The following is a 12,554-nucleotide window of genomic DNA, read 5'->3' on the forward strand; positions in this document are numbered from 1 at the left end:
GTTTGATTCTCACCAGCACAACGTATTTTCTCTATATAGAATTTCTCATATGTCATTTGCAAATATACTTTTGAAACATCAAAAGATGTCCAAACCCTGCTGTTTCAACATATGCTGGTTAAACGATATGTATATCAGGACCATGTATCAGTTTAATCCTGATGTTGATTTTCCGAAACACACTTTTTATGGAAATACATGACAATCTTAACAAATATGGTTGTGTGTGACACAAGCACAAAGTCTGAAGTGCAGATTGTGTGTTTTGAGAGGAATGTGACTCCAACATGAACTGGACACATTTTCACCTGTTTGTAACATCAAAATATTAATTAATGGTCAAGTTCAGGCAAATAAATCTTATACTACTTTGGTTAAGGTTAGGGTTAAGATTTTCCGAACAAGTGACAAAAAGTGACAAAACATGACAGCTCCATTGCAAAAAGGATTCATCTTTACAATTCACTCAGTCTTCTGATAAAAACACAGTGAAATATAGTTGTTTTTCTTAAAAACACTGGAGGCAGTTGCCAGTGAGGTGAGATCATTTGTGTTGATTCCACTGCATTGTCATTTGTCATAACCACAAAGTCCCAAAACATCAGACTGTTTTGGGATTTTTTTTTGACAATATCTTCACTCTACTATTTATCAAATTATGTAACTTGATTCAGGAAAGTTCTTTGAAATAACTTAATTTGCAGTGGAAATTGAGATGAATTATCTCACCACATTGGCAGATGTTTTGACTTATTTTAAGGAGAACAAGATTTTAAGACTCCCTTCTAGACTAAATGACTTGTTCAGATGTTTTCAGTGTACTCCTTGAAAATATCAACCATCTGACCAGTGCTAGGATAAGAGAGAGAGAGAGACACACACACACACAAAAACAACAACTGGACACACATCCACATTTCTTATTATCCCTTATGGTTCCAGGGAAGAGGAATTTGTTGCATGAGAAATAATTGTCATTGAATTGCAATTTTCTCTCTGTTGGAGAGGCTGGACTTGGAACACATGAAGAGAATAAGAAAAATGAAACAGTCATGAGAGCAATGTTGAAAAGAGAAAGGGAAGGAAAGGAGAGGAAAGGAAAGGAAAAGAAAAAGGAAAAGAAAGGAAAAGAGAAGAAAGGAAAGAGAGTGAAGAAAAACTGAAATGAGAAAGACGAGGAGGAGGAGGAGGAGGAAGGAGGGATAAGACGGGGTCCGGGCCCCTGATCCCAGCAGCTGCTGCTGTTTTGTAGGTCAGCATTACATCAGCAGGTTTATGGAAAAGGCAGGGAATCACTTCCCTATTTGACCTACTTAAAGAGTGTTAGTGTTAGACGACATGCAATACGGCGCGGCTCCTCGCTCGCTTCCTAGCCAGCACACACCACTGTTTTATTAGCAGGTGCACGCTTTACACACCTCAGCTCACTTTCAGCTTCTAATCACCTGTAAACTGCATTTTCATAGACTTGTTTTTGTCCACTTTTAACTTTTTTTTGTCTTTTTTCTTTCTGTTCCCTTTTTCTTTTCTTTTTTCTTTTGTACCCATTCAAACCAATTTTATTATTAATTTGTAACCTTTTTATTTCTTATACCATTCGACATTAATAGTATTAAAACAGGCTGCACAAGAAGTTGGTCATTTTTTACTTGAATGCACAAAGAATGTTATTTTCCTTTTGCTCCTCAATTATTTCATTTATTCCATTTCCCTGTAAAGCTCTAGTTTTTTTTTCATTATTTTGTGTGAAGCACTTTGAACAGCATTTCATATATGAAAGGTGCATTATAGATTTAATAACTATCTTAAAACAATTTCAAAAGTGTCACTTGCTTTCAAACCAAGTCAGCTTTTCATATTCTCCTTCTTCTTATTATTACTTCTTCATCTTCTTCTTCTTATTATTATTATTGATTTTATTTTTTGCATACTTTTCTGGGTGCAGATTTTTCACTTCTTATCAAATATGTGGTATACTTCTTTGAGCCTGGTCTGTCGGAGGGCCCATGGTGTGTCAATATCACGGTCAATCTAGCGCCGTGCCTGGCGGCTCTTTAGGAAGAATTATGGTCTCAGTTTCTTATAAACCCAACGGAGTCGGAGCGATCCACTGGAAAATACTGCAACGTGTTATGCAAGAATTTATAGGTCCGTTTGAATTTATGGTGTCCATATGTTTGGGGATTTTATGGTGAGTGGATGTTCTGAGTGAGTGTGTGTGTGTGTGTGTGTGTGTGTGTATAATGCAGAGGTTAAGTGGTGTGGTTCTGGCCTCTCAGGAAGCTGCCCTCCTGCACTGGTCATGTTTTCTGCTCTCTCACTGCTAGACTACCACATATGGCAGGCACACACACACACACACACACACACACAAACCCATATCAGTGTAGCCAGGGATTATCTCTTGATGATCTAATGAAAAAAGAGTATTGTCACTTACTTCTCGGAAAGTGCTCGAAAACTACTGATCAGCTTTTGGCTGGGACACATGATGAAAACATACACAAGCATAGACAGTAAGATTTCACTGTAGTTTTCATCCAAATATAGTAATTATGTTATGTGGTGCAGAGCAGGTGGACCCAGATGCAGGAGACAGCAGGCGAGCAGGAAGTAAAGAGCGGTAGTTTATTACTGGCTGAAGACAGGAACACAGGAACTCAGGCATAAGGCACACAGGCAAGACTAAACAAATGATCCGACAAACACTGAAACAACAACAGGCTGTAAATTCAGCAGGGAACAGGGCAGGGCGGAGGAGACTGATGCAGGACAGGTGCGGAGGGAAGAGCAGGCAGGGCAGGGCTACAGGAAAACAGGAGGGACACACAGAGCAAGAGAGCAGCCAAAGTACAAAAGAGAAGATGAAAACAGTCCAGACAGCATTGTGACAATACTGTCACACTCAACCCGGTCGCCAGAATATGATGTTGCCATTTTACATTTCTGCAAAACGAAGAATACATTAAAATGTTGATGTTTCTGAGCCCAAGATACATTGCATATTCCCATTTACACTTATAGCCAATGTGGTGAAGCCTATGTCACGTGACTGCTAGCACATTAGTTACTTCAGCCACTTTCATTTACTTCATTATCTTTGATAGCTATCACCACTTAGGTGAGGAAAATGTTCTTCGCAATGGTCAAGGTTAGGAAAAGGTCATGGTTAAGGTTAGAAAAATGTTTGTTGTCATGGTTACGGTTCGGAAAATGTTTGTCATCATGGTTAAGGTTAGAAAAGGTAATGGTTATGAAACGTTACCTAACGTTTGTTATTAATAGTTAGTGAACATCAGCTCAAAACACGGGACTGGAACCCTGGTCTCCGAAAGCAAAGTCCTGTTGACTATGCCGTCCACCACCCACTAGGGTTGGGTATCGGTTGGGTTTTATCCGATACCAGTGCCTACTTGGTATTTTTTAAATACGGTTAAATACGGTTTAAAAACGGTTCTCGAACCGGTACTTAAAAAAACGAAAGCGCACACACTTTGTCAAAAAGCAATGGCCTTTTATTTCCAGGGCCAAATTAAACACAATATTAACTTAAATATTTAAACAATATAAATACAATAAACTCGTGCCATTTGTGCACAACCGCGGGGGAGGGGGGGTTACAGTCGGGCTGCACGGCCCGGTCGGGAATGTCTCGCGGCCCGGTACTGGTCCACAGACCGGAGGTTGGGGACCGCTGACATAGATTTTCAAACACGGTGCATTGTTCGGCTTTTAAATAAACTCCATGTGTCGCCATATATTTAATTAAATTTGATGTGTTACCTCCCTTGCATGACGTTGCTTTAAGGCACCTGTTGCAGAGTCTGCATCCTCCTTAGACATGAAATGGAGCCAAACCTTGGAGCGTTTTGCCTTCGGCATCTTTTTTGATCCTCTCACTATCAGTTCTGATCAACAAATGTGCTGAGTAGCGGCACTGACATCACGTTCAACAACCGCAAGTTGATGCCGGAACACCAGCAGCCGGCACCGAAATGAGGCATCGAAATTGTCGTTCTTATTCGGTCTCGTTACTACCATTTACATCGGAACCGGTGCCCTATTGCAGAAATGTAAAGCGCCAACATTTTTACCGGGCGACTGGGCCGGTCACACTCCCTGCCTGGCCCAGTGTTTCCCCCTGCCTCCCTGTGTGTGGCGAGGGCGTGCCCCTGTGTCTCCATCGCTGCACACCTGCCAGTCATCTCCTTGTCACCTCTGTGCTAATAAACTCCTGCACCAGCTGCCATTTCCTGCTGGATCACTGTTACTCTGCCTCGAAGCCTTCAGCCACCTTCGTCACCCTCTTCACCTTCTTCACCCTCCCAGCTGATTTACCCATAAACCCTCTGTATTTCAGCACAGCTGCCTGCCTTGGCCTGCATGTCAGTGAGTGCTTGATGCCACCATGAGCAGCATGACTATGCCTTCTCTTCAATATATCATATAATTTACAGTTGCACTGGCTATGAAATTCATAGCAACATCAGAAAGGAATATATGTGAGTTGTCAGTGACTGAACAACCATCTGTCATTCTTAAAAATGCTCTATTTAGAAAGGAGAGAAGCCGCAAAACCACTTAAAAGAACAGCTGAGTCTGCTGGCTATTAAAAAATGAAAAGACTATACAAACACTGTCAATCACATGTATTGACCAATTATCATCAGTGACTGATAGACTGAAGCATCGCAAATATTGACTGAATATTTACAAAACAAAACGTCAGTCAGGAATATCATCTCCCTGATGAAAACTGGATGTTCTGTGTGTGCATGTGTGTGTGTTTACGGCCACTAAATGACCTGCAGGGACAGATGTGTGTGTGTCACTGCATGTTGTCCTTATGTGTGCGAGCATTGCACATGTTCGTGTATACACTTGTGTGTGTGTGTATGTGCATGCACGCATGTTATAGCAGGTTCCTTTGTGTACATGTGTTTGGATGCATGTGCCTCTGGTGTGTGTGTGTTTGTGTGTGTGTGTGTGTGTGTGTGTGTGTGTGCGTGTAACAAATAACTTGAATTTGTGGTCACAGTGACAGCACCAGCCTGCAGTTTTAACAGAGACAAAAAGTTTACACTTGTACTAAGTCTGAGCAAAGAAGGTGAGCAGTATTTTTAATTTTATGGTAATTTAATTTTAAATATATAATTACAGCAATTATAAACAGTTTTCTACATTTTTTTTTTAAAAAAAATCTAATTTTCTGGTCAATTTCTGCTCATTTTCTTGTAACTTTATTCTACTTTCCTGCTAATTTGGGGTGTAATTTCTTGCTAACTTACTCATCACCTTTTCCTCATGAGTTTGAAAGAAATCAGGTGAATGTGCTCAGGCTTTAAAGGGTTAAATGCTTGTGAAACCTTGTGAAAGGTTAAACGCTTGCAAGTGCTTGTGAAAGCCTTTCACGAGCACTTAAACACAAGAATTTTGACATCAATCCAGTATCACTGATCTGGCATTCATATATATAATTTTACTAATTGTAAATATAGTTGTATAATTGTAAGTATTGTTTTAAAATATTTTTGCTTATTTTCTGGGAATTTCTTTGTCGGTTCTATTTTTGTACAATTTTTGGGATACTTTTATTTGTTTTATTTGATTTAATCATTATTATTATTATTATTATTATTATTATTTTGCTATTTACTTTTTCTTTTTTTTCTCTCTCTCTCTTTTTTTTAAACCTATGTTCCTGTAATTTCTTGTTGATTTGTGTGATCACGTCATTGCTTTGGAGTTGAGACTGTACAGGGCTAAAGACAAGACAGTTTTTTGTTTGCTGTCATTCGGAAACAAATCTTCCTAATCAACCAGCTGCCTTTTGCTTGGAGCATTACTGAGTGGATCAACAGCCACACCACAACAAGCACACTCGGTCTCTAGCCTGGTTGTTATATATTTAGACATTAGTGACTAACAGCCAGTTCTCCATGATGGAGCCAGCTGTGGCTGATGGAGTTATGACACAGATGCAGAGCCTGTAAATAGAGAGGATGTGGAGATGGATGGAAGGAGGAAGGAGGGGAAGAGGGAAGACAATGGCTCTGGGAGAAAGGGAAGATGGAGACGACCCTGAGGGGAACCTGGAGGGGAATTTCTCCTATCCTCTTATACACTTCCCTCTTTATTTCTCCTTCTGTCTCTCATTCGGACTCTTCTCCTACCCCTAACTCTCTGTCTCCCTCTCTTCCTTTCTTTCTCTCTCTCTCTCTCTCACACACACAGATGAGGTTTTGTCTGGAGGAGGCAGCAGCATGAGTAAGAGCAACAGCTGCAAGGATTAGAGAGATGGGAGGGAAAGGGAAGGGGGAGACCGTGTGAGTGTGTGTGGGTGTGTGTGTGTGTGAGAGAGCAAGAGAAAGACAATCTTATACAGAGAGGTATGTTTATGTGTGTGTGTGTGTGTGTGTGCGTGTGTGTGTGTTAGGGCAAAAGCAAGACAGACAGAGAAAAAAACAGGTGTGTGTGTTTCCATGCACATTTTTTGTTCACGCTTGCAAGCGAGTATGTGATTGAATAATCAGGTTTGTGTGCGAGCACTTGTGTGTGCGTGTGTGTGCACAGACTAGTTGCCATGCACATGCACCGAGGTTCAAGCGCATGCAGAAGCGAGCGCAGCCAGCAGGAGTCCCGCATACTCTGCACCATCCAAGATAACCTTTAATTTGTAGGTGTGCAGTGTACACACGTGTAAGTCTCTGTGGTGGGCCTGTGGTTAGATGGGAGGAGGTGGGAGGTATGTGTGTGTGTGTGTGTGTGATCATATTCTTTGTTTACACCTGTAAGTGTCGTGAGCCGGAAGCCAACTGTGTCACAGCACAGAGCCCCAACAGCTCGAAACTGCAGCAGCAGCTTCCTCTGCAGAGGCGCTTCTGTTTTCACCTGATCGTGGGTCCCAGCAAGGACCTCGCAAAAACTCAGAGACAAATCAGCTTCATGCAACTTTGGTGTCGATCAGTATTTTCAATTTCTGCCATAAGACAATTATGTTTTTTTAGTCTCATGTACTTCCAAATGTTTCCACCTACCCTTTTGTATTTTTGCATGAAGCTTACATAGAAAGTGAACATCTATGGTCATGTGTCCAAACAGGACTCAAGGGAGGGAGGAGGTGTAACTTCCACCCAATGAGCGCTGGGATAGGCTCCAGCAACCCCCCACAACCTTTGTGAGGATAAGCGGTTTGGGCAACGGATGGATGGATGGAGGAGGTGTAACTCAGGCCACAGAGACTGAGAGCTGGTGTCCTCTGCAAGTTGTAGCTGCTGCCCATGCTAGATCTCCAGTACAAAGCTCATGTTAGCTATGCATATTGTGGACATAACTCTTTAATGTTAATTGACATAAATTCAATAAGAGGCAATGTGATACAAATTGTGCATTGTTATTGGGAAATAAATCCTTTTCATGCATGACACAGAGGGGTAGTCATGCACTAAAACATCCAACTCTATTAAGTTTTGGCACCAAGGTGACCTTATTTTTTTTTTTTTTCCCAGAAATGATGACATTAGTCGTGAGTGCACCATCTCGATTCCTTCCTGTGTCTAATTCCCCCACATCCGCATCCACTTTGCCGATACATAAATAAGTCCTGCTGGAAACCATTTCTCAAAGCCTAGCTAATGATAGCTGCCCGCAGTGAGCCACAGATACATTGTTTATGTCTAACAATGCACTGTTTGACTGGTTTGTGTCAGCTTTAGCCCCGTACCATAACAGCTTGGGGCATTGCTAATAAATGAGTCATGCACGCCGACTTGTTTTGTTTCCGGGGACAGCACATTTTCACGAACGCAGTGTCATGACAGCTTCTGGTTTTGTCCCGTCGGCAGATTTTAACAGGCATTCCACATTTGGGGAGAGAACGGCTGGAGAGAGACTTGTTTCTGATTCTGTATCTTTCCAACTTGCTACCAGCATCACAGTGTTGACAGGGGTTTGGACACTCTAGAGACACTCTAGATGCCCTCTAGTCTGTGCTGTTTTCCTGCAGTTGTGTGTTGCATTACAGCTTAATATATTTCATGAATTTTATTTTTCTTTCTTTTTAAATTGATTGAGCATGGTGCTTTTTCCACTCCACATTCATCCACTCTCCACCCCACTCCACCAGGAGCTTCCCACAGACAGTCACTGGTGCTCACTGGGAGCTGACCAGTATAACCACAGGCCACTGAGCAGCTCCACTGCAGCCGTCTTTGGCTTGGTGGTTGTTGTCTAATTCTGCAAAGTGTGACCAGAGAGGTAGTGTGACAACCTTATAAAACAATGCTATTCCTGTTGTGAGGTGGGACCCATGAGCCATTTTGGATCCTGACTGGCGGTTTGAGAAAGAGCAATATCAAAAGAGGAAAAAATGAGAGTTTTGTTCTTGTGAGTCGCTCTGGTTAAGAGCATCTGCTAAATGCCTATGATGTCAATGTGGTGGAAAAGAAAGTCCAGTACTTCTGAGGACCATAAAAGGTCTCGGTCCTGAGATACACTGCAAATGAAGCAGATAGTTCTTCCCTGTGGTCACATACATGTACATACTAAATGGAGACAGGCGCACAGACACACATACACACACATGCACACATTTTTCCTGTGTGTGAGACTGTCATTACGTGGTGCTTGGGGACTTTTTAGCGGAGGGAACGGCTCGGTGAGGGAGTCGTCAAAACAGGAAGTGTTTTATGTAGCTGAAACATTCCATTTTTAACTCGCGCACAGGCTAACTAAAATAAATAACACACTCAGGACCCAACCCCGAGAGTGTGTGTGTGTGTGTGTATTTATGGTGTGTGTGTGTCTGACTGCTTGTGCATGCAATTGCACATATGCCTCTGCAGTGGGGGTTTGATTACAATTTTGCTTGTGTGCATATGTGTCTGCTGTGCACGTTCATGCATACTTATGTGTTGTGTGCATGTGTGCATGTGTGTGTGTGTGTGCATACCAGCCCTTCCCCTGGGTGTTGCAGAGGCCTCTGAGTCTTGTGAAGTCATTTCCTGTCTGATGCAGGACCTTGAATCTGTGGCTGCACAGACACAGAATTACAGTTTAATAGACTCGGGGTTAGCACAGCTTTCTCTCTCTGGGTTTTAAATAGGTTGGGCTGATACATGGGGTCAGTGCTGGCCCCTTATTAAAACCTGAGTTGGGTCAGCCAGTGTCACCCACATCTATAATGTGATGGAATTCATGTATTGTACAATTGGTCAATACATATCTCATTTATGGGAAGACCTTAATCTGCACTGAACCCAATGAGACATTTTGATCTGATTTCACACAAGACTTTATAAAAATATTCGATTATTATCATCATTTTTGGTTTCTATGGTAACTTTTAGTGTCTCATTATGGTCTAAATTCTGTTGCGGAGGCTTTTCCACTTTGACAAGAATAAAATGTGAGGTAAACACCATATTATTTATTTATTTATTTTTAATTGTTTTGTTGGCATGGAAATGATCAAATTAAAAGACTAACTGCTTCAGCAGTTTGTGTTCCCATCCATAGTTCTTATGGAAGAACGCCCTTCACTCTATCTGGAGGATTAGAAAAGTATTGTCAAGTTTTTGCTAATAAAAACGGTTCAACAAACAAATGAATTGGCAAAGAGTCGTAACTCTAACCAAGAGTTCTGCATTCTTTTACGATATTGTTAAGCGGTAGAAAAGGCTTTTGACAGGGAGGAGTGTGGCTATCTGTTTTCTTATGTTAGACAAATTGGTCTAGATCCTGACTTCACCTCTTGGACTTCTTGGACCAGTGCTTCTGTGCATGCTAACAGAATCCACCTTCTGTCTCTCTTCAGCATGGGATATTTCGGGACTGCCCGCACTCTTCTCTGCTGTTCAATTCAGCTATAGAGCCCTTTGCCATCTGGCTCCAAAGTGAGCGACATTTGAGGGCATGGTCTGATCCATAAGCTCTCTCTCTATGCAGATGATATTCTCTTTATAGCTTCAACTCCATGTCTTGTCACTCTGCAATACTGACAACATTTGTTGTGAACCATTTAGTAGCAACATTTCCACAATCCACGTTCCACTTCAAGACAGCATCGGAGAGACTTAAAAATGTTGTGTTTTAATTACCAGCTCCTTAAGTTTATTTCTTAAAATTTTCAACCACTCATGGACAAATGCGACAAGAGAGACACATCTAGATGGCCTTCTCTTCCCTTATCATTTGTGGGCCGTGTCAATCTGCTAAAAATGGTCATCATACCAAAATTATTATCTATTTCAACATATCCCAATTTGTATTAATTGGTGCTTCATTTTTTATCTGGTACATTTGTCATCCATTTGCGTCACAGACGGCCTAGTGCAATACAAGGTACTCCACAAATCACGCTTAAGCAATGTCAAATTGGCATAAATATATCCAGATAAAATGAATGACCGTAATACATATAAGTGGTTTACAGCTGACCACTTACACATGTTATGGACATGCCACTACCTGACTGACTATCTGTCAAATGTATTCAAAACACTTGAACAGACTCTAGGCACAGATGTAGACCCTAATCCCCTCATAGCCCTATTTGGCCTCCCCCCATCGCCAAACAGACCACCATAAAGCATGTCACTGCCTTTATGACCCTACTAGCCAGACAGTTCGTTCTTCTAAAATGGAAACAGTGTATACAATTTCAAAGGCTAAGATTGTCAGTGAAAGGATCCATGCATCTTTACATGGGACCTTGGACCCCCTTCATTAATGACCTTACTATCTCCCCAGATGCTGATGGTGTCATTTGACCAGAGCCTCTCAAAGTGAGGTACAGACCTTTACTCGCCATACACTTATTTTGACCTTCACTTATCCTACTTTGTGTCTACCCTCTATCTACTTTAACCATATTTTCTTTCTTTCTTTCTTTCTTTCTTTCTTTCTTTCTTCTTTACCAGTTACTTCTTTGTCACTATTGTTATACAGGTCTATTTACCTGCTTGCTAAGTCACTTCCTCTATCCATATACAACTTTTTCTTATTTATCACTTATTTACTCATCTATTTATGTTTTATATTGTTATTTTTCTATTTACTTATTGGTTTATTGATTTTTATATGTGACTTTAGCCAGTTTATGGTGTTTGGGGGTGGAGTGTGTGTTTGGGGTGGGAATGGGGAAGTGGGTGAAAGTGTGGGGGAAATGGGATGGGGGGATTAACAGTTTAAAGTTTTGCTCCTTGACTTGCTGAAACTTGACAGCTTGAAAGAGCTACATGGTTGATGAAACTTGACATGTGCATTGTCTTGCAGAATAAGCAGATTAAGACCATACCCAGCAGCAGATTAAGACCATATCCAGAAGCATAGATATAGTTATTGATGTATTTTCTTGTCATGCTAACATCTGGATGAACATCAAAAAATTGCATTTAGTCTAACACCATGTCATCAAATATACAGCTGTCCCATGAGGTATTCAGTGCTCTAAATGTTTTGCACATTATCTTTATTTTATTGTTGCTCTGATTATAATCATTATTATAATTATCATAATTATCATGCACTCACAATGTGCTTATAAAGCCTTACAAGCACCACTTCAACTTAAGTGTCATCAGCTAGCCTTGAATTCCTTGAAGCTAAAACAGACAAGCTGTTTCTTGATTCTAGGTTTTGTGATTCTATGGTCTCTGTGCTTTCTGGTTCCAATCACTGCTGCAGCCTTCACAGAACCAATTTGTATATCAAACAGAATACAAACACAGTTATGACAATGAATTTCTCTTGCAAGCAGTCGTCTTCATGATTGCAACATGCAGGCTCCTACTTGTGCTCAACAGATTTTTTTGTGTGCGCACTAGTATGAGTGTATTTCTGCTTTCTTAAATAAGCTGTACATCTGTTTACCTTTGTGTGTGTGTGTGTGTGTGTGTGTGGGTGTGTGTGTGTGTGTTTGAGTGAGTGTGTGTATGTTCCCTATTAGTCATAGTGACAGTAACCATATGCTCATCTCCTGCTGAGTCCCAACCACACCCATGTGACTGGCTGAGTGATGAAAGCTGTGGTCAGTGCTGACATGGACGCAGAGTTGGTTATGGTTCACCACTTAAAGGGAAAGTATCATACCTGCTATGATATTTGCTGACATCAGTTGACTGAAGCAGTTGGTGCTCATTTCAAAAGAACTGATATTAGGTTTACAGACTTATCCACAAAATTGTTGATTATAACCCTCTCTTCAAAAATCTGGAAAATACAGATTTGCCCATATGTTCCACACTACATCTTAAATGCTCTTTCCCATCAATATTAGATGCAAAGTGCAGATTTTCCTCATTTATGTTAACTTGGCGGACACCAGTCAGGTTACCACCCAGTTTGTGCCAGTGCCAGTATCTGCTGATTCCAACACAATGGCATCCGATGACAACAGTGCAACATCCCCTTTTTGCTTCCTAGTAAATTTGTGGTCATGATGCCACACATCCTCTCACGCAGTTTCACACTGCAAAGCCAGTTACATGGGAAATGCCCTCTAGTACTGCCTCGATGTGGCAGGTGGATTCCAACAAGATGCTTTCAAGAGGAAA

Source organism: Myripristis murdjan, chromosome 7 (genome assembly GCF_902150065.1).
Source record: "Myripristis murdjan chromosome 7, fMyrMur1.1, whole genome shotgun sequence".
NCBI lineage: Eukaryota > Metazoa > Chordata > Actinopteri > Holocentriformes > Holocentridae > Myripristis > Myripristis murdjan.